Raw genomic sequence first — 21,086 nt, forward strand, 5'->3', positions numbered from 1 at the left:
ATGAGCGTTGTTTCCACCTGGTTTCAAACCAGGGACCTTTCGCGTGTGAAGCGAACGTGATAACCACTACACCACAGAAACTGCTGCTACGTTTAGCTACAAGGAGTAAACCGAATTTTAAAGATATTCATGGCACGTATTCGAATTTCCAAAATAAGGGATTAATGAAATTCTCTGTTACCACCATGGTACTTCTTCAATGTGTCAATGAGCGTTGTTTCCGCCTGGTTTCGAACCAGGGACCTTTCGCGTGTGAAGCAAACATGATAACCACTACAATACAGAAACTGCTGCTACATTTAGCTACAAGGAGTAAACCTAATTTTACTGATATTCATGGCGCGTATTCGAACTTCCAAAATACAGAATTTATGAAAATAACTCTTCTCCAGTAAATGTATAATGCCTACTGCACGTGTCAAAGTGCACTGTTTCCACCCAGTTTCGAACCGAGGACCTTTCGCGTGTTAAGCGAACATGATAACCACTACACTACAGAAACTGCTGCTTCATTTAGCTACAAGGAGTAAACCGAATTTTACAGATATACATGGCACGTATTCGAATTTCCAAAATAAGGCATTAATGAAATTCTCTGTTACCGCTATAGTACTTCTTGAATGTGTCAATGAGGTTTGTTTCCACCCGGTTTCGAACCAGGGACCTTTCGCGTGTGAAGCAAACGTGATAATTACCACACTACAGAAACTGCTGTTACAGTTTGCTACAAGGAGTAAACGGAATTTTACAGATATTCATGGCACGCGTTCAAATTTCCAAAATTAGGTAGTTATGAAAATAACTATTCTCTGTTAAAAGTATAGTACCTACTGCACATGTCAAAGAGAACTGTTTCCACCCGGTTTCGAACCGAGGACCTTTCGCGTCTTCGGTTCGACGTGATAACCACTAGAATACAGAAACTGCTGCTACATTTAGCTACAAGGAGTAAACCGAATTTTAAAGATATTCATGGCAAGTATTCGAATTTCCAAAATACAGACTTTATGAAAATAACTTTTCTCTGTTAAAAGTACAGTACCTTCCTGGACGTGTCAAAGAGCACTGTTTCCACCCGGTTTCGAACCGAGGACCTTTCGCGTGTTAAGCGAACGTGATAACCACTACACTACAGAAACTGCTTCTACAATTAGCTACAAGGAGTAAACCGAATTTTACCGATATTCATGGGACGTATTCGAATTTCCAAAATACAGAATTTACGAAATTAACTATTCTCTGTTTAAAGTATAGTACCTACTGCACGTGTTAAAGAGCACTGTTTCCACCCGTTTTTCAAACCGAGGACATTTCGCGTGTAAAGCGAACGTGATAAACACTAGACTACAGAAACTGCTTCTTGATTTTTCTGCAAGAAGTAAACCGAATTTAACAGATATTCATGGCACGTATTCGAATTTCCAAAATAAGGCATTTATGAAAATAACGATTCTCTGTTTAAAGTACATTACCTACTGCATGTGTCAAAGAGCACTGTTTCTGCCCGGTTTCAAACCGAGGACCTTTCTCGTGTAAAGCAAATATGATATCCACTACAGTACAGAAACTGCTGGTACAATTAGCTGCAAGGAGTAAACCGAATTTTAAAAATATTCATGGCAGGTATTAGAATTTCCAAAATAAGGAATTATTGAAATTCTCTGTAACCACTACGATACTCCTTGAATTTGTCAATGAGCGTTGTTTCCGCCTGGTTTCGAACCAGGGACCTTTCGCGTGTGAAGCAAACGTGATAACCACTACACTACAGAAACTGCTGCTACAGTTTGCTACAAGGAGTAAACCGAATTTTACTGATATTCATGGCACGTATTCGAATTTCCAAAATACAGAATTTATGAAAAGAACAATTCTCTGTTAAAAGTACAGTACCTACTGCACGTGTCAAAGAGCACTGTTTCTCCCCGGTTTTGATCCGAGGACCTTTTGCGTGTTAAGCGAACGTGATAAGCGAACGTGATAACCACTACACTACAGAAACTGCTGCTACAATTATCTTGCAAGGAGTAAACCGAATTTTACTGATATACATGGCACGTGTTCAAATTTCCAAAATTAGGTATTTATGAAAATAACTATTCTCTGTTAAAAGTAAAGTACCTACTGCACGTGTTAAAGAGCACTGTTTCTGCCTGGTTTCGATCTGAGGACCTTTCGCTTGTTAAGCAAACTTGATAACCACTACACTACAGAAACTGCTTCTACAATTAGCTGCAAGGAGTAAAACAAATTTTACCGATATTCATGGCACGTATTCGAATTTGCAAAATAAGGCATTAACGAATTTCTCTGTTACCACTATGATACTTCTTGAATGTGTCATTGAGCGTTGTTTCCGACCGGTTTTGAACCAAAGACTTTTCGCATGTGAAGCAAACGTGATAACCACTACACTACAGAAACTGCTGCTACAGTTTGCTACAAGGAGTAAACCGAATTTTACTGATGTTCATGGCATGTGTTCAAATTTCCAAAATTAGGTATTTATGAAAATAATTATTCTCTGTTAAAAGTATAGTACCTACTGCACGTGTTAAAGAGCACTGTTTCCACCCGTTTTTCGAACCGAGGACATTTCGCGTGTAAAGCGATTGTGATAACCACTAGACTACAGTAACTGCTGCTTGATTTTTCTGCAAGAAGTAAACCGAATTTTACAGATATTCATGGCACGTATTCGAATTTCCAAAATAAGGCATTTATGAAAATAATTATTCTCTGTTTAAAGTACAGTACCTACTGCATGTGTCAAAGAGCACTGTTTCTGCCCGGTTTCAAACCAAGGACCATTTCGCGTGTTAAGCGAACGTGATAACCACTACACTACAGAAACTGCTGCTGCAATTAGCTGCAAGGAGTAAACCGAATTTTACCGATATTCATGGCACGTATTCGAATTTCCAAAATAAGGCATGAACGAATTTCTCTGTTACCACTATGATACTTCTTGAATGTGTCATTGAGCGTTGTTTCCGACCGGTTTCGAACCAATCACTTTTCGTTTGTGAAGCAAACGTGATAACCACTACACTACAGAAACTGCTGCTACAATTACCTGCAAGGAGTCAACCGAATTTTACAGATATTCATGGCACGTATTCGAATTTCCAAAATACAAAATTTATGAAAATAACTTTTCTCTGTTAAAAGTACAGTACCTACTGCGCATGTCAAATAGCACTGTTTCCACCCGGTTTTGAACCGAGGACCTTTCGAGTGTAAAGCAAACGTGATATCCACTACACTACAGAAACTGCTGCTTGATGTTCCTGCAAGGAGTAAACCGAATTTTACAGATATTCATGGCACGTATTCGAATTTCCAAAAAAATGCATTAATGAAATTTTCTGTTACCGCTATAGTACTTCTTGAATGTGTCAATGAGCATTGTTTCCGCTGGTTTCGAACCAGGGACCTTTCGTGTGTGAAGCGAACGTGATAAACACTACACCACAGAAACTACTGCTACAATTAGCTGCAAGGAGTAAACCGAATTTTAAAGATATTCATGGAACGTATTTGAATTTCCAAAGTAAGAGATTCATGAACTTCTCTGTGGTACTAATTGAATGTGTCAATGAGCGTTATTTCCGCCTGGTTTCGAACCGGGTACCTTTCACGTGTGAAGCGAACATGATAACCACTACACTACAGAAACTGCTGCTTGATTTTTCTGCAAGGAGTAAACCGAATTTTACAGATATTCATGGCACGTATTCGAATTTCCAAAATATGGCATTAATGAAATTCTCTTTTACAGCGAAAGTACTTCTTGAATGTATCAATGAGCGTTGTTTTCGCCTGGCTTCGAACCAGGGACCTTTTGCGTGTGTAGCGACCGTGATAACCACTACACCACAGAAACTAGTAATACAATTATCTGCAAGGAGTAAACCGAATTTTACAGATATTCATGGCACGTATTCGAATTTCCAAAATACAGAATTTATGAAAATAACTATTCTCTGTTAAAAGTACAGTACCTACTGCACGTGTCAAAGAGCACTATTTCCACCCGGTTTTGATTCGAGGACCTTTCGCGTGTAAAGCGAACGTGATAACCACTTCACTATAGAAACTGCTGCTACAATTAGCTGCAAGGAGTAAACCGAATTTTACAGATATTCATGGCACGTATTCGAATTACCAAAATACAGAATTTATGAAAATACCTATTCTCTGTTAAAAGTACAGTAGCTACTGCACGTGTCAAATAGCACTGTTTCCACCCGGTTTCGAACCGAGGACTTTTCGCGTGTTAAGCGAACATGATAACCACGACACTACAGAAACTGCTGCTACTTTTAGCTACGAGGAGGAAACCGAATTTTACTGATATTCATGGCACGTATTGGAATTTCCAAAATACAGAATTTATGAAAATAACTTTTCTCTGTTAAAAGAACAGTACCTACTGCACGTGTCAAAGAGCACTGTTTCCACCCGGTTTCGAACCGAGGACCTTTCGCGTGTTAAGCAAACGTTATAACCACTACACTACAGAAACTGCTGCTACAGGTTGCTACAAGGAGTAAACCGAATTTTACTGATATTCATGGCATGTGTTCAAATTTCCAAAATTAGGTATTTATGAAAATAATTATTCTCTGTTAAAAGTATAGTACCTACTGCACGTGTTAAAGAGCACTGTTTCCACCCTTTTTTCAAACCGAGGACATTTCGCGTGTAAAGCGATTGTGATAACCACTAGACTACAGTAACTGCTGCTTGATTTTTCTGCAAGAAGTAAACCGAATTTTACAGATATTCATGGCACGTATTCGAATTTCCAAAATAAGGCATTTATGAAAATAATTATTCTCTGTTTAAAGTACAGTACCTACTGCATGTGTCAAAGAGCAATGTTTCTGCCCGGTTTCAAACCAAGGACCTTTCGCGTGTTAAGCGAACGTGATAACCACTACACTACAGAAACTGCTTCTGCAATTAGCTGCAAGGAGTAAACCGAATTTTACCGATATTCATGGCACGTATTCGAATTTCCAAAATAAGGCATGAACGAATTTCTCTGTTACCACTATGATACTTCTTGAATGTGTCATTGAGCGTTGTTTCCGACCGGTTTCGAACCAAAGACTTTTCGCTTGTGAAGCAAACGTGATAACCACTACACTACAGAAACTGCTGCTACATTTATCTACAAGGAGTAAACCGAATTTTACAGATATTCATGGCACGTATTCGAATTTCCAAAATACAGAATTTATGAAAATAACTATTCTCTGTTAAAAGTATAGTGCCTACTGCACGTGTCAAAGAGCACTGTTTGCACCCGGATTCGAACCGAGGACATTTCGCATGTTAAGCAAATGTGATAACCACTACACTACAGAAACTGCTGCTACAGTTTGCTACAAGGAGTAAACCGAATTTTACAGATATTTATGGCACGTATTCGAATTTCCAAAATAAGGCATCAATGAAATTCTCTGTTACCGCTATAGTACTTCTTGAATTTGTCAATGAGCGTTGTTTCCGCCCAGTTTCGAACCAGGGAACTTTCGCGTGTGAAGCAAACGAGATAACCACTACACTACAGAAACTGCTGCAACAATTATCTTGCAAGGAGTAAACCGAATTTTACTGATATACATGGCACGTGTTCAAATTTCCAAAATTAGGTATTTATGAAAATAACTATTCTCTGTTAAAAGTAAAGTACCTACTGCACGTGTTAAAGAGCACTGTTTCCGCACGGTTTCGGTCCGAGGACCTTTCGCGTGTTAAGCGAACGTGATAACCACTACACTACAGAAACTGCTTCTACAATTAGCTGCAAGGAGTAAACCGAATTTTACCGATATTCATGGCACGTATTCTAATTTCCAAAATAAGGCATTAACGAATTTCTCTGTTACCACTATGATACTTCTTGAATGTGTCATTGAGCGTTGATTCCGACCGGTTTCGAAAGGAGGACCTTTCGCGTGTTAAGCGAACATGATAACCACTACACTACAGAATCTGCTGCTACAGTTTGCTACAAGGAGTAAACCGAATTTTACAGATATTCATGGCACGTATTCGAATTTCCACAATACAGAATTTATGAAAATAACTATTTTCTGTTAAAAGTACAGTGCCTACTGCACGTGACAAAGAGCACTGTTTCCACCCGGTTTCCAACCGAGGACCTTTCGCGTGTTAAGCAAATGTGATTACCACTACACTACAGAAACTGCTTCTACAATTAGCTGCAAGGAGTAAACCAAATTTTAAAGATATTCATGGCACGTGTTCGAATTTCCGAATTAAGGGATTAATGAAATTCTCTGTTACCACTATGGTTCTTCTTCATTGTGTCAATGAGCGTTGTTTCCACCTAGTTTCGAATCAGGGACCTTCTGCATGTGAAGCAAACGTGATAACCACTACAGTACAGAAACTGCTGCTACAATTTTTGCAAGGAGTAAAACGAATTTTACTGATATTCATGGCACGTGTTCAAATTTCCAAAATTAGGTATTTATGAAAATAACTATTCTCTGTTAAAAGTAAAGTACCTACTGCACGTGTTAAAGAGCACAGTTTCCGCCCGGTTTCGATCCAAAGACCTTTTGCGTGTTAAGCAAATGTGATTACCACTACACTACAGAAACTGCTTCTACAATTAGCTGCAAGGAGTAAACCGAATTTTACAGATATTCATGGCACGTATTCGAATTTCCAAAATAAGGGATTCATGAAATTCTCTGTGGTACTAATTGAATGTGTTAATGAGCGTTGTTTCCGCCTGGTTTCGAACCGGGGACCTTTCGCGTGTGAAGCGAACTTGATAAACACTACACCACAGAAACTACTGCTACAATTAGCTGCAAGGAGTAAACCGAATTTTAAAGATATTCATGGAACGTATTCGAAATTCCAAAATAAGCGATTCATGAAATTCTCTGTGGTACTAATTGAATGTGTTAATGAGCGTTGTTTCCGCCTGGTTTCGAACCAGGGACCTTTCACGTGTGAAGCGAACGTGATAACCACTACACTACAGAAACTGCTGCTTGATTTTTATGCAAGGAGTAAACCGAATTTTACAGATATTCATGGCACGTATTCAAATTTCCAAAATAAGGCATTAATGAAATTCTCTGTTACCGCTACAGTACTTCTTGAACGTGTCAATGAGTGTTGTTTTCGCCAGGTATCGAACCAGGGACCTTTCGCGTGTGAAGCAAACATGATAACCACTACACCACAGAAACTAGTATTACAATTAGCTGCAAGGAGTAAACCGAATTTTAAAGATATTCATGGCACGTATTCGAATTTCCAAAATAAGGGATTAATGAAATTCTCTGTTACCACTGTGGTACTTCTTCAATGTGTCAATGAGCGTTGTTTCCGCCTGGTTTCAAACCAGGGACCTTTCCCGTGTGAAGCAAACATGATAACCACTACACTACAGAAACTGCTGCTATAGTTTTGCAAGGAGTAAACCGAATTTTACTGATATTCATGGCACGCGTTCAAATTTCAAAAATACAGAATTTATGAAAATAACTTTTCTCTGTTAAAAGTACAGTACCTACTGCACATGTCAAATAGCACTGTTTCCACCCGGTTTCGAACCGAGGACCTTTCGCGTGTAAAGCAAACGTGATAACCACTACACTACGGAAACTGCTACTTGATTTTTCTGCAGGGAGTAAACCGAATTTTACAGATATTCATGGCACGTATTCGAATTTCCAAAATAAGGCATTAATGAAACTCTCTGTTACCGCTATAGTACTTCTTGAATGTGTCAATGAGCGTTGTTTCCGCCCGGTTGTCGAACCAGGGACCTTTCGCGTGTGAAGCAAACGTGATAACCACTACACTACAGAAACTGCTACTACAATTATCTTGCAAGGAGTAAACCGAATTTTACTGATATACATGGCACGTGTTCAAATTTCCAAAATTAGGTATTTATGAAAATAACTATTCTCTGTTAAAAGTATAGTACCTACTGCACGTGTTAAAGAGCACTGTTTCCGCCCGGTTTCGATCCGAGGACCTTTCGCGTGTTAAGCAAACGTGATAACCACTACACTACAGAAACTGCTGCTACATTTTGCTGCAAGGAGTAAACCGAATTTTACCGATATTCATGGCACGTATTCGAATTTCGAAAAAACAGAATTTATGAAAATAACTATTCTCTGTTAAAAGTATAGTACCTACTGCATGTGTCAAAGGGCAGCGTTTCTGCCCGGTTTCGAACCGAGGACTTTTCAAGTGTTAAGCGAACGTGATAACCACTACACTACAGAAACTGCTGCTAAATTTAGCTACGTGGAGGAAACCTAATTTTACTGATATTCATGGCACGTATTGGTATTTCCAAAACACAGAATTTATGAAAATAACTTTTCTCTGTTAAAAGTACAGTACCTTACTGGACGTGTCAAAGAGCACTGTTTCCACCCGGTTTCGAACCGAGGACCTTTCGCGTGTTAAGCAAACGTGATAACCACTACACTACAGAAACTGCTGCTACATTTTGCTACAAGGAGTAAACCGCATTTTACAGATATTCATGGCACGTATTCGAATTTCCAAAAGTAAGGCATTAATGAAATTCTCTGTTACCGCTATAGTACTTATTGAACGTGTCTATGAGCGTTGTTTCCGCCCGGTTTCGAACCAGGGACCTTTCGCGTGTGAAGCAAACGTGATAACCACTACACTACAGAAACTGCTGCTACAATTAACTTGCAAGGAGTAAACCGAATTTTACTGATATACATGGCACGTGTTCAAATTTCCAAAATTAGGTATTTATGAAAATAACTATTCTCTGTTAAAAGTATAGTACCTACTGCACGTGTTAAAGAGCACTGTTTCCGCCCGGTTTCGATCCGAGGACCTTTCGCGTGTTAAGCAAACGTGATAACCACTACACTACAGAAACTGCTGCTACATTTTGCTACAAGGAGTAAACCGCATTTTACAGATATTCATGGCACGTATTCGAATTTCCAAAAGTAAGGCATTAATGAAATTCTCTGTTACCGCTATAGTACTTATTGAACGTGTCTATGAGCGTTGTTTCCGCCCGGTTTCGAACCAGGGACCTTTCGCGTGTGAAGCAAACGTGATAACCACTACACTACAGAAACTGCTGCTACAATTAACTTGCAAGGAGTAAACCGAATTTTACTGATATACATGGCACGTGTTCAAATTTCCAAAATTAGGTATTTATGAAAATAACTATTCTCTGTTAAAAGTAAAGTACCTACTGCACGTGTCAAAGAGCACTGTTTCCGCCCGGTTTCGATCCGAGGACCTTTCGCGTGTAAAGCGAAAGGTCCCTGGTTCGAAACCGGGCGGAAACAACGCTCATTGACACGTTGAAGAAGTACTATAGCGGTAACAGAGAATTTCATTAATGCCTTATTTTGGAAATTCGAATACGTGCCATGAATATCAGTAAAATTCGGTTTCCTCCTCGTAGCTAAATGTAGCAGCAGTTTCTGTAGTGTAGTGGTTATCACGTTCGCTTAGCACGCGAAAAGTCCTCGGTTCGAAACCGGGCGGAAACAGTGCTCTTTGACACGTGCAGTAGGCACTGTACTTTTAACAGAGAATAGTTATTTTCATAAATACCTTATTTTGGAAATTAGAATACGTGCCATGAATATCTGTAAAATTCGGTTTACTCCTTGTAGATAAATGTAGCAGCAGTTTCTGTAGTGTAGTGGTTATCACGTTTGATTCACATGCGAAAAGTCTTTGGTTCGAAACCGGGCGGAAACAACGCTCAATGACACATTCAAGAAGTATCATAGTGGTAACAGAGAAATTCGTTCATGCCTTATTTTGGAAATTCAAATATGTGCCATGAATATCGGTAAAATTCGGTTTACTCCTTGCAGCTAATTGTAGAAGCAGTTTCTGTAGTGTAGTGGTTATCACGTTCGCTTAACACGCGAAAGGTCCTCGGATCGAAACCGAGCGGAAACAGTGCTCTTTGACACGTGCAGTAGGTACTATACTTTTAACAGAGAATAGTTATTTTCATAAATACCTAATTTTGGAAATTTGAACACGTGCCATGTATATCAGTAAAATTCGGTTTACTCCTTGCAAGATAATTGTAGCAGCAGTTTCTGTAGTGTAGTGGTTATCACGTTTGCTTCACACGCGAAAGGTCCCTGGTTGGAAACCTGGCTGAAACAACGCTCATTGACACATTCAAGAAGTACTATAGCGGTAACAGAGAATTTCATTAATGCCTTATTTTGGAAATTCGAATACGTGCCATGAATATCTGTAAAATTCGGTTTACTCCCTGCAGAAAAATCAAGTAGCAGTTTCTGTAGTGTAGTGGTTATCACGTTTGCTTTACACGCGAAAAGTCCTCGGTTCGAAACCGGGTGGAAACAGTGCTATTTGACATGTGCAGTAGGTACTGTACTTTTAACAGAGAAAAGTTATTTTCATAAATTCTGTATTTTTGAAATTCGAATACGTGCCATGAATGTCTGTCAAATTCGGTTTACTCCTTGCAGGTAATTGTAGCAGCAGTTTCTGTAGTGTAGTGGTTATCACATTAGCTTCACACGCGAAAGGTCCCTGGTTCGAAACCTGGTGGAAACAATGCTCATTGACACTTTCAAGAAGTACTATAGCGGTAACAGAGAATTTCATTAATGCATTATTTTGGAAATTCGAATACGTGCCATGAATATCTGTAAAATTCGGTTTACTCCTTGTAGCAAAATGTAGCAGCAGTTTCTGTAGTGTAATGGGAATCACATTTGCTTAACACGCGAAAGGTCCTCGGTTCGAAACCGGGTGGGAACAGTGCTCTTTGACACGTGCAGTAGGTACTGTACTTTTAACAGAGAAAAGTTATTTTCATTAATTCTGTATTTTGGAAATTTGAATACGTGCCATGAATATCTGTAAAATTCGGTTTACTCCTTGTGGCTAAATGTAGCAGCAGTTTCTGTAGTGTAGTGTTTATCACGTTCGCTTCACACACGAAAGGTCCCTGGTTCGAAACCTGTGGAAACAACGTTCATTGACACCTTCAAGAAGTATCATAGTGGTAACAGAGAATTTCATTAATTCTCAATTTTGGAAATTCGAAAGCGTGCCATGAATATCGTAAAATTCGGTTTACTCCTTGCGGATAAGCGTTGCAGCAGTTTCTGTAGTGTAGTGGTTATCACATTCGCTTAACACGCAAAAGTTCATCGGTTCGAAACCGGGTGGAAACAGTGCTCTTTGAGACGTGCAGTAGGCACTATACTTTTAACAGAGAATAGTTATTTTCATAAAATCTGTATTTTGGAAATTCGAATACGTGCCATGAATATCTGTAAAATTCGGTTTACTCCTTGTAGATAAATGTAGCAGCAGTTTCTGTAGTGTAGTGGTTATCACGTTCGCTTCACACGCCCCTTTTTGGAGTTTCAGAAGTGGAAGAGAAGCAGGTGTCTGAGTGCTTGAGAGAGAATATCGTTGTTTTTGGAGGTCTGTTTGCTTTATAAGTTTGAAAGTTTGTGAGTGACTGTAGTGAAGTTTCTGTGAAACTTTTTTGCTATTGTCCCCCATCAGCGTGAGCTGTTTGGGGGATATTGCTTAAAATAACCGGACAGACAACATGGCTTCGACATCAAGAATACAAACGACGACGAGAAAGGACAACAGTGAAATCAGAATGTTAAACGAAGAACTGAAAAAAATAACATATGAGAAGGAACTGACGGTGAACGTGGAAATAAGTGGAGAAGGGAAAATAACAACGATGGAATTGCTGAGAGGAATAAAGGAAGTTTGCGGAGCAATACTGGGATGTCGAATGAAAGACGGAAATAAGTATGAAATAACAATGTCTCATGTAAATGGAAAAGAAAGACTAATAGACGGGCTAAAGATAAAGAACTGTCAAATCATGGCTAAAGAATTAGGGAACGATGAGCTGGTGGTGTCCTTTTTGAACTTGCCCGCATACATTACGGATGAGGAGATAGAAGAGAAACTAAAAGGCTGGAATGTGAAGGCGACCACGCCAATCAAGAGGAGGATGTGGCCAGGAACGGACATTGTAGATGGGACGAGATTTTGCAAGGTAAAGTTTACAGACAATGTGCAATCCTTGCCATATTCTACCAAATTTAACACTGTCGAGGGATTTGAATATTTTCGTGTAATCCACGACAATCAAGTGAAGGTATGTAGATTATGTATTCAGCCGGGGCACATACTAAAGGAATGTCCGGAATTCACATGCCACAAATGTAGTGAACAAGGGCATTATGCCAGAGAATGTCGGAACATAGGAAATGTGTGCAAAATGTGTGACAGACCCAAAGTTAGATGTAGCTGTAATAAGGGAGAAGATCACTTACTTTTGCAAACAATGGACCTCACGTCTGAGGAAGGGGAGGGGAGTGTGCCGATGGAGAGAGAGGATGAGAGTGACATGGAGAGTGTGACTCCAGAGACAATGGCAGATAAGCTTGAAGAGCCTGTAATGTCTTATGGCAAAGCACGAGACGGGGTTTTAGTCTCTGCTGCTGACAAGGTGGAACAGCAGCACATGATGGGTGAAATACATACACAGGTGGAGATGGTGCAAGGTGCTTCTCAGGTGCCTGAGCCAGCTTTAAGCCTGTGTGAGAATTACACCAAAGAGTGGGTTGGGTCCACTGAAGTCACGGGCACTGTTAAAGCGCACTTTTCAAAAGGCTTCACAGCCGCTCCCCCCAAAAAATCCAAACAAAGAGACGGATGATGAAATAGATGGTGAGGATCTTCAGTTGTTTGTAAAAAATAAGAGGTCATTGTCGAAAACCAGGGAGATGATGGGATTTGGAAAAAAGAAAAAGTAGGATTTGAAAGGACTTGTTTGACTCTGATTATACTTCTGCAAACATTAATAATGATTACAGTCGCATCCCTAAACGGTAACAGTTTGAGAAACATGAGAAAATTTGAGCAGGTATTAGTGTCTGTTAAGGCAGACATGTTGTGTTTTCAAGAGACCAATTGGACAGAATCCAAAATGCAGGAGATTAAGAGTAAATGGTCTGATTTAATTTTTTGTAGTCATGGAGGAGATAAAACATGTGGTGTGGCTATTTTGATAAAAAATTATGTGGTGCAGAATGTAAAACAAATATATGCTGACAATGATGGTAGACTTATTGTAAATGAATTTGAAGTTCAAAATGTAGTTTTTCGTTTAATTAATGTTTATGCTTCAAATATTGAATCTGAAAGGAGAGAAATGTTTCACAAATTAAAAACACTGTGCTCAGAAAACTGTATACTGATAGGAGATTTTAATGTGAGGTGTAGTAGAATGGATGCCTCTAGTTGTGCTAAATTCAGATATGACTCTTCTAGAAATGCATTATGGAAACTTATGAATGAGGAGAATCTAGTAGATATATGGAGGGCTGAAAATCCAAACAGAAGAGTATTCTCTAGAAGGCAGGTGGTTCTAAAGGAATTAAAACAAAGCAGAATTGATTTATGTCTAGCAAAACAAGAATTGGTGCAGAATGTTAAGAAGGTGTCATATACCTTTACAGCATATAGTGATCATGCAGTAATGTCATTTGAAATGGGTTTTGGTGTGGAGAGGAGAGGGGGAGGTGTATGGTGTTTAAATGCCAGTCTGTTAAAGGAAGAAGGATATAGAAATGAAATTGTTGAATGTATTAATGATGAAATGTCTAATGTACTGTTAAAAGAGAATGTGTGTTTATGGTGGGAGGAAGTGAAAGCAAAAGTAAAAAATAGGAGTATTAGGTACGCAAAAAATCATAACCGGTTAGATAAGCAGAAAGAAATAATGCTTAGGAATAGGATGTTGCATGAACTTGAAAAGGCTGATACGGATCCAGACTATGATGTTGTGAATTATTTGAAAATCCATGCAGAGCTGGGTAGTTATGAAAAAAAGAAATGTTTGGGTGCTATTGTTAGGAGCAGGGCACAGTACGCTTTGGAGGGAGAGAAATGTACATCCTTTTTTTTGGGTCTGGAAAAAAGAAAACAAACTAAGAGTTACATTGTAGAGTTGGAAGATGAAAGAGGTGTAAAGGTAAACGATTTTGTTGGGATCTTAGAGACAGTTGAAAACTTTTACAGAAATCTTTACAAAAAGAATGATGTAGAGAAAGTGTGTGTTGTAAAAGTGTTGGATACAATTAGTGCCAAAGTATCGCAGGCAGAGAGAATGATGTGTGATGAAGAGATTTCGATTATGGAAATCAAGGAAGCAATTGTTAGCACGCAAGGTAATAAAAGTCCGGGTTTGGACGGTTTAACAAATGAGTTCTATAAAGTCTTTGTAGATATTTTGGCACCCATTTTAGTGAGGGTGTTTCATTATATGGAAGAGAATAAGGAAATCCCTGAGTCTATGTCAACTGGAATGTTAACGATCTTATTCAAAAATAGGGGCAGTAGATTAAAGTTAGAAAATTATAGGCCTATTAGCCTTCTAAATTCGGACTATAAGATACTGACTAAAGTGTTAGCGAATAGGATGAAAAAGGTGATTGGGAGTATTATTGAATCAACACAAGCCTACGGCATACCTGGAAGAGATATTGCAGATGTAATTTGTACAATTAGGGATGTTGTTAATCAAATGAAAAATGAAGGTGGTATAGTTTTAAGTTTGGATTTTAACAAAGCTTTTGATAGAGTGGAGCACAGCTTTTTATTACAAACTATGGAGAGGTTTGGGTTTGGGCCAAAGTTTGTATCTTGGATCAACCTGTTGTATAGTGGGGCTAAAAGTTGTGTGAAATGTAACGGAGTGTTAACAGATACTTTCCCTGTGGAGAGGTCAGTAAGGCAGGGCTGTCCTTTGTCAGCTCTGCTGTACAGTGTTTCTACAGAACCGTTAGCTACATTGATAAATAGTAATAAAGAAGTAAGGGGTGTTGGAATCCCAGGTGGTGGTGTCAGTGTTGTACATCAGTACGCTGATGACACTACTTGTACTGTGAAGGATATAGAAAGTATTGGAAGCATTATGGAAATCATAGATATATATGGCAAGGCATCGGGTGCTAAAGTTAATATAGAGAAGACTGAAATAATGTTTGTTGGGGATATCAATGTAAAAGGGTGTGAGATTCCATTCAAGAGCGCAAAGGATTTTATTAAAGTGCTGGGAGTAAACATTGGTGTAAAGGAGAAAGAGGCAAAAGATATAACTTGGACTGGGATCCTTAATAAAGTCAAGCTAACGTTGAATTTCTGGAAAAATAGAAAACTTAAGTTACAAGGGAAAGTAATTGTTGCAAATGCTTTGGTATTATCCAAATTTGTGTATGTTTTGGGAGTCCTGGACATGCCGGAGTGGGTCCTAAATGAATTGAATAATGTGGTGTCAAATTTTATATGGGATGGTAAAGGAGTGAGAATAGCTCAGAAAACATTGATTGCTGACTATGTGGATGGAGGTTTAAAACTTGTAGATTTAGATGTCAAAAGAAAAGCTATTAGGATAAAAACAGTAAAGAAATATTTGTATGACAGTGAAGATTATGGCTGGAAACACTTCTTTAAAGTCTACTTAGAGGAGAGTGGTGGTTGTGAGGATAATGGTTTATTGATGGGGCTTAAAAGGGCAATGTTTGAAAAGGTACCAGATTTTTATAAAGAGGTGCTAAATGCATGGGCAGAGTTGTTGCCAAATGTATATTATGAATGTGGACATATTGACCTGATTATGAATCAACCTATATTTCTGAATGAGAAAATCAAGAACAAAGAAAAAGTTTTGTATAATAAAGTATTTATGAGTGCAGGTCTACGGCAAATAAAAGATTATACATATGAGGTAATTCCAGGGTTTTTACCTGGGGAAGCTATTTTTGACATAATCAATGAATGGGATGAAGAGGTGGGAAGGGGAACAGTGAATAATATGTATAACAAGATAAAGAATAGTATACCAAGAGAATGGGTTGATTTAATAAATAGTGAAGTTGAAAGAGAAGATTTATTTGTATTTCCTAATTTGTTCATTGGTAGCAGTAAGAAGAAAGTACATTTATCTAGTATACCAGTGAAAAGATTGTATAGAATAATGGTAGGAAAAGTGTGTAGAAGGCCGGCTGCTGAGAAATTTTGGAAAGTAGTTTTTCCGGAATTAGATGAAAAAAAGATATGGGAAAATTTAAATGTAAAATATAATAGTAAGGAGTGTGAAAATAATGATTTCAAATTAAGACATAATAGAATATTTACAAAGGTGGTGTTAAAGCAAATTAATGGTGAGATAGAAAGGGAATGCGATGTATGTGGACGTTTCCCGGAAACTCTAATGCATTTGTTTATAGAATGTGAGGATTTAAAATATTTTTTTTGTAAAGTTAAGGAAATGTTATGTAGAAACTGGGGGGGAGATTTCGTGAAAAAGTATGCGTGGGAGGAACTTTTGTTATTTGGAGTGTCTGGTAAATGTGAGGGTGTTAATGTGTGTTTGTTGAATATGGTTTTGAGTTTTGTGAGGTATGCTATTTTTTGTAGGAGGAATCATGTTTCTTTTGACAGAAAGAGGGTTCAGGTGTGGAGTATCTTTATAGCACTGTTCAGTAAACACATAGATATGTTGTTTAATTATGGGATGGAACATTTTGATGAACCTTTTGTTGAAGGGAGTGGGTTAATTTCACGAGAGGAGAGTGGAGGTATCACTTATAATTTTTGAAAGCACTGTTTTGATATTTACTTTGTTTTTCATTGGGTCCCTTGAATTTGATAGGGGGTGAATTGTTCACCAGCTTCTGTTAGTCTAGTGTCTTCTGTATTGTTCTCTGTGGATTGTACTGTAAACAGTAGATTGTACTGTAAATATTGTAAACAAACATTTTTGATAATAATAATAAAAAAATAAAAATAAAAATAAAAATCACATTCGCTTAACAAGCGAAAGGTCCTCGGTTCGAAACCGGGCGGAAACAGTGCTCTTTGTCACGTGCAGTAGGTACTGTACTTTTAACAGAGAATAGTTATTTTCATAAATTCTGTATTTTGGAAATTCGAATACGTGCCATGAATATCGGTAAAATTCGGTTTACTCCTTGCAGCTAATTGTAGCAGCAGTTTCTGTAGTGTATTGGTTATCACGTTCGCTTAACACGTGAAAGGTCCTCGGTTCGAAACCGGGTGGAAACAGTGCTCTTTGACACGTGCAGTAGGTACTGCACTTTTAACAGAGAAAAGTTATTTTCATAAATTCTGTATTTTGGAAATTTGAATACGTGCCATGAATATCTGTAAAATTCGGTTTACTCATTGCAGATAATTTTAGCAGCAGTTTCTGTAGTGTAGGGTTATCATGTTTGCTTCACACGCGAAAGGTCCCTGGTTCGAAACCAGGCGGAAACAATGCTAATTGACACATTCAAGAAGTATCATAGTGATAACAGAGAATTTCATTAATGACTTATTTTGGAAATTCGAATACGTGCCATGAATATCGGTAAAATTCGGTTTACTCCTTGCAGCTAATTGTAGCAGCAGTTTCTGTAGTCTAGTAGTTATCACGTCGAACCGAGGACTCGAAAGGTCCTCGGTTCGAAACCGGGTGGAAACAGTGCTCTTTGACATGTGCAGTACGTACTATACTTTTAACAGAGAATAGTTATTTTCATAAATACCTAATTTTGGAAGTTTGAACGCGTGCCATGAATATCAGTAAAATTCGGTTTACTCCATGCAAAACTATAGCAGCAGTTTCTGTAGTGTAGTAGTTATCATGTTTGCTTCACACGCGAAAGGTCCCTGGTTTGGAAGCAACGCTCATTGACACATTGAAGAAGTACCACAGTGGTAACAGAGAATTTCATTAATTCCTTATTTTGGAAATTTGAATACGTGCCATGAATATCTTTAAAATTCGGTTTACTCCTTGCAGCTAATTGTATTACTAGGTTCTGGGGTGTAGTGGTTATCATGTTTGCTTCACACGCGGAAGGTCCCTGGTTCGAAACCGGGCGAAAACAACACTCATTGACACATTCAAGAAGTACTGTAGCGGTAACAGAGAATTTCATTAATGCCTTATTTTGGAAATTTGAATACGTGCCATGAATATCTGTAAAATTCGGTTTACTCCTTGCATAAAAATCAAGCAGCAGTTTCTGTAGTGTAGTGGTTATCACGTTCGCTTCACACGCGAAAGGTCCCTGGTTCGAAACCAGGCGGAAACAACGCTCATTAACACATTCAATTAGTACCACAGAGAATTTCATGAATCCCTTAATTTGGAAATTCGAATACGTTCCATGAATATCTTTAAAATTCGGTTTACTCCTTGCAGCTAATTGTAGCAGTAGTTTCTGTGGTGTAGTGTTATCACGTTCGCTTCACATGCGAAAGGTCCCCGGTTCGAAACCAGGCGGAAACAACGCTCATTAACACATTCAATTAGTACCTCAGAGAATTTCATGAATCCCTTATTTTGGAAATTCGAATACGTGCCATGAATATCTGTAAAATTCGGTTTACTCCTTGCAGCTAATTGTAGAAGCAGTTTCTGTAGTGTAGTGGTAATCACATTTGCTTAACACGCAAAAGGTCCTCGGATCGAAACCGGGCGGAAACTGTGCTCTTTAACACGTGCAGTAGGTACTTTACTTTTAACAGAGAATAGTTATTTTCATAAATACCTAATTTTGGAAATTTGAACACGTGCCATGAATATCAGTAAAATTCGTTTTACACATTGCAAAAATTGTAGCAGCAGTTTCTGTACTGTACTGGTTATCACGTTTGCTTCACACGCGACAGGTCCCTGATTCGAAAACAGGTGGAAACAACACTCATTGACACAATGAAGAAGAACCATAGTGGTAACAGAGAATTTCATTAATCCCTTAATTCGGAAATTCGAACACGTGCCATGAGTATCGGTAAAATTCGGTTTACTCCTTGCAGCTAATTGTAGTACTAGTTTCTGTGGTGTAGTGGTTATCACGGTCGCTACACACGCAAAAAGTCCCTGGTTCGAAGCCAGGCGAAAACAACGCTCATTGATACATTCAAGATGTACTTTCGCGGTAAAAGAGAATTTCATTAATGCCATATTTTGGAAATTCGAATACGTGCCATGAATATCTGTAAAATTCGGTTTACTCCTTGCAGATAAATCAAGCAGAAGTTTCTGTAGTGTAGTGGTTATAATGTTCGCTTCACACGTGAAAGGTCCCCGGTTCGAAACCAGGCGGAAACAACGCTCATTGACACATTCAATTAGTACCACAGAGAAGTTCATGAATCCCTTACTTTGGAAATTCGAATACGTTCCATGAATATCTTTAAAATTCGGTTTACTCCTTGCAGCTAATTGTATTACTAGGTTCTGGGGTGTAGTGGTTATCATGTTTGCTTCACACGCGGAAGGTCCCTGGTTCGAAACCGGGCGAAAACAACACTCATTGACACATTCAAGAAGTACTGTAGCGGTAACAGAGAATTTCATTAATGCCTTATTTTGGAAATTCGAATACGTGCCATGAATATCTTTAAAATTCGGTTTACTCCTTGCAGCTAATTGTACCAGCAGTTTCTGTCCTGTCGTGGTTATCACATTCGCTTTACACGCGAAAGGTCCTCGGTTTGAAACCGGGCAGAAACAGTGCTCTTTGACACATGCAGTAGGTACTGTACTTTAAACAGAGAATAATTATTTTCATAAATGCCTTATTTTGGAAATTCGAATACGTGCCATGAATATCTGTAAAATTCGGTTTACTTCTTTCAGAAAAATCAAGCAGCAGTTTCTGCGGTCTAGTGGTTATCACGTTCGCTTTACACGCGAAATGTCCCCGGTTCAAAACCAGGCGGAAACAACGCTCATTGACAAATTCATGAAGTACCGTAATGGTAACAGAGAATTTCATTAGTGACTTATTTTGGAAATTCGAATACCTGCCATGAATATCTTTAAAATTCGGTTTACTCCTTGCAGCTAATTGTAGAACTAGTTTCTGTGGTGTAGTGGTTGTCACATTCGCTTCACACGCGAAAGGTCTCTGGTTCGAAACCGGGCGGAAACAACGCGCATTGACACATTCAAGAAGTAATATAGCGGTAACAGAGAATTTCATTAATGCCTTATTTTGGAAATTCGAATACGTGCCATGAATATCTGTAAAATTCGGTTTACTCCTTGCAGAAAAATCAAGCAGCAGTTTCTGTAGTGTAGTGGTTATCACGTTCGCTTTACACGCGAAAGGTCCTCGGTTCGAAACCGGGTGGAAACAGTGCTATTTGACACATGCAGTAGGTACTGTACTTTTAACAGAGAATAGTTATTTTCATAAATGCCTAATTTTGGAAATTTGAACGCGGGCCATGAATATCTGTAAAATTCGGTTTACTCCTTGCAAGATAAGTGTAGCAGCAGTTTCTGTAGTCTAGTGGTTATCACGTCGAACCGAGGACGCGAAAGGTCCTCGGTTCGAAACCGGGTGGAAACAGTGCTCTTTGACACGTCCAGTAAGGTACTGTACTTTTAACAGAGAAAAGTTATTTTCATAAATTCTGTATTTTGGAAATTCGAATATGTGCCATGAATATCAGTAAAATTCGGTTTCCTCCTTGTAGCTAAATGTAGCAGCAGTTTCTGTAGTGTAGTGGTTATCACGTTTGCTTAACACGCGAAAGGTCCTCGGTTCGAAACCGGGCGGAAACAGTGCTCTTTGACACGTGCAGTAGGCACTATACTTCTAACAGAAAATAGTTATTTTCATAAATTCTGTAATTTGGAAATTCGAAAACGTGCCATGGATATCTGTAAAATTCGGTTTACTCCTTGTAGATAAATGCAGCAGCAGTTTCTGTAGTGTAGTGGTTATCACGTTTGCTTCACACGCGAAAGGTCCCTGGTTCGAAACCAGGCGGAAACAACGCTAATTGACACATTCAAGAAGTATCATAGTGATAACAGAGAAATTCATTAATGACTTATTTTGGAAATTCGAATACGTGCCGTGAATATCGGTAAAATTCGGTTTACTCCTTGCAGCTAATTGTAGCAGCAGTTTCTGTATTCTAGTGGTTATCACGTC

General features: G+C 38.6%; 14 non-coding genes across 14 annotated transcripts; 7 read left to right on the plus strand and 7 right to left on the minus strand.

Annotated features, from left to right (window-relative positions):
* Window positions 1-1,066: 1,066 nt before the first annotated feature.
* trnav-aac (transfer RNA valine (anticodon AAC)) lies at window positions 1,067-1,139 on the minus strand. The gene has a single exon. It is a non-coding gene; the product is annotated as a tRNA-Val (tRNA).
* Window positions 1,140-1,702: 563 nt separating this feature from the next.
* On the minus strand, window positions 1,703-1,775 carry trnav-cac (transfer RNA valine (anticodon CAC)). The gene has a single exon. It is a non-coding gene; the product is annotated as a tRNA-Val (tRNA).
* A 3,109-nt stretch (window positions 1,776-4,884) lies between these two features.
* trnav-aac (transfer RNA valine (anticodon AAC)) lies at window positions 4,885-4,957 on the minus strand. The gene has a single exon. It is a non-coding gene; the product is annotated as a tRNA-Val (tRNA).
* Window positions 4,958-6,964: 2,007 nt separating this feature from the next.
* Window positions 6,965-7,037, minus strand: trnav-cac (transfer RNA valine (anticodon CAC)). Its single transcript has one exon. It is a non-coding gene; the product is annotated as a tRNA-Val (tRNA).
* A 553-nt stretch (window positions 7,038-7,590) lies between these two features.
* trnav-uac (transfer RNA valine (anticodon UAC)) lies at window positions 7,591-7,663 on the minus strand. Its single transcript has one exon. It is a non-coding gene; the product is annotated as a tRNA-Val (tRNA).
* A 987-nt stretch (window positions 7,664-8,650) lies between these two features.
* Window positions 8,651-8,723, minus strand: trnav-cac (transfer RNA valine (anticodon CAC)). Its single transcript has one exon. It is a non-coding gene; the product is annotated as a tRNA-Val (tRNA).
* Window positions 8,724-9,073: 350 nt separating this feature from the next.
* trnav-cac (transfer RNA valine (anticodon CAC)) lies at window positions 9,074-9,146 on the minus strand. The gene has a single exon. It is a non-coding gene; the product is annotated as a tRNA-Val (tRNA).
* A 353-nt stretch (window positions 9,147-9,499) lies between these two features.
* Window positions 9,500-9,572, plus strand: trnaa-agc (transfer RNA alanine (anticodon AGC)). The gene has a single exon. It is a non-coding gene; the product is annotated as a tRNA-Ala (tRNA).
* Window positions 9,573-9,920: 348 nt separating this feature from the next.
* trnav-aac (transfer RNA valine (anticodon AAC)) lies at window positions 9,921-9,993 on the plus strand. The gene has a single exon. It is a non-coding gene; the product is annotated as a tRNA-Val (tRNA).
* A 349-nt stretch (window positions 9,994-10,342) lies between these two features.
* Window positions 10,343-10,415, plus strand: trnav-uac (transfer RNA valine (anticodon UAC)). Its single transcript has one exon. It is a non-coding gene; the product is annotated as a tRNA-Val (tRNA).
* Window positions 10,416-18,151: 7,736 nt separating this feature from the next.
* On the plus strand, window positions 18,152-18,224 carry trnav-cac (transfer RNA valine (anticodon CAC)). Its single transcript has one exon. It is a non-coding gene; the product is annotated as a tRNA-Val (tRNA).
* Window positions 18,225-20,206: 1,982 nt separating this feature from the next.
* On the plus strand, window positions 20,207-20,279 carry trnav-uac (transfer RNA valine (anticodon UAC)). The gene has a single exon. It is a non-coding gene; the product is annotated as a tRNA-Val (tRNA).
* Window positions 20,280-20,637: 358 nt separating this feature from the next.
* Window positions 20,638-20,710, plus strand: trnav-aac (transfer RNA valine (anticodon AAC)). Its single transcript has one exon. It is a non-coding gene; the product is annotated as a tRNA-Val (tRNA).
* A 141-nt stretch (window positions 20,711-20,851) lies between these two features.
* On the plus strand, window positions 20,852-20,924 carry trnav-cac (transfer RNA valine (anticodon CAC)). The gene has a single exon. It is a non-coding gene; the product is annotated as a tRNA-Val (tRNA).
* Window positions 20,925-21,086: the final 162 nt, after the last annotated feature.

This window comes from Salmo trutta, unplaced genomic scaffold, assembly GCF_901001165.1.
Source record: "Salmo trutta unplaced genomic scaffold, fSalTru1.1, whole genome shotgun sequence".
Taxonomy (NCBI): domain Eukaryota; kingdom Metazoa; phylum Chordata; class Actinopteri; order Salmoniformes; family Salmonidae; genus Salmo; species Salmo trutta.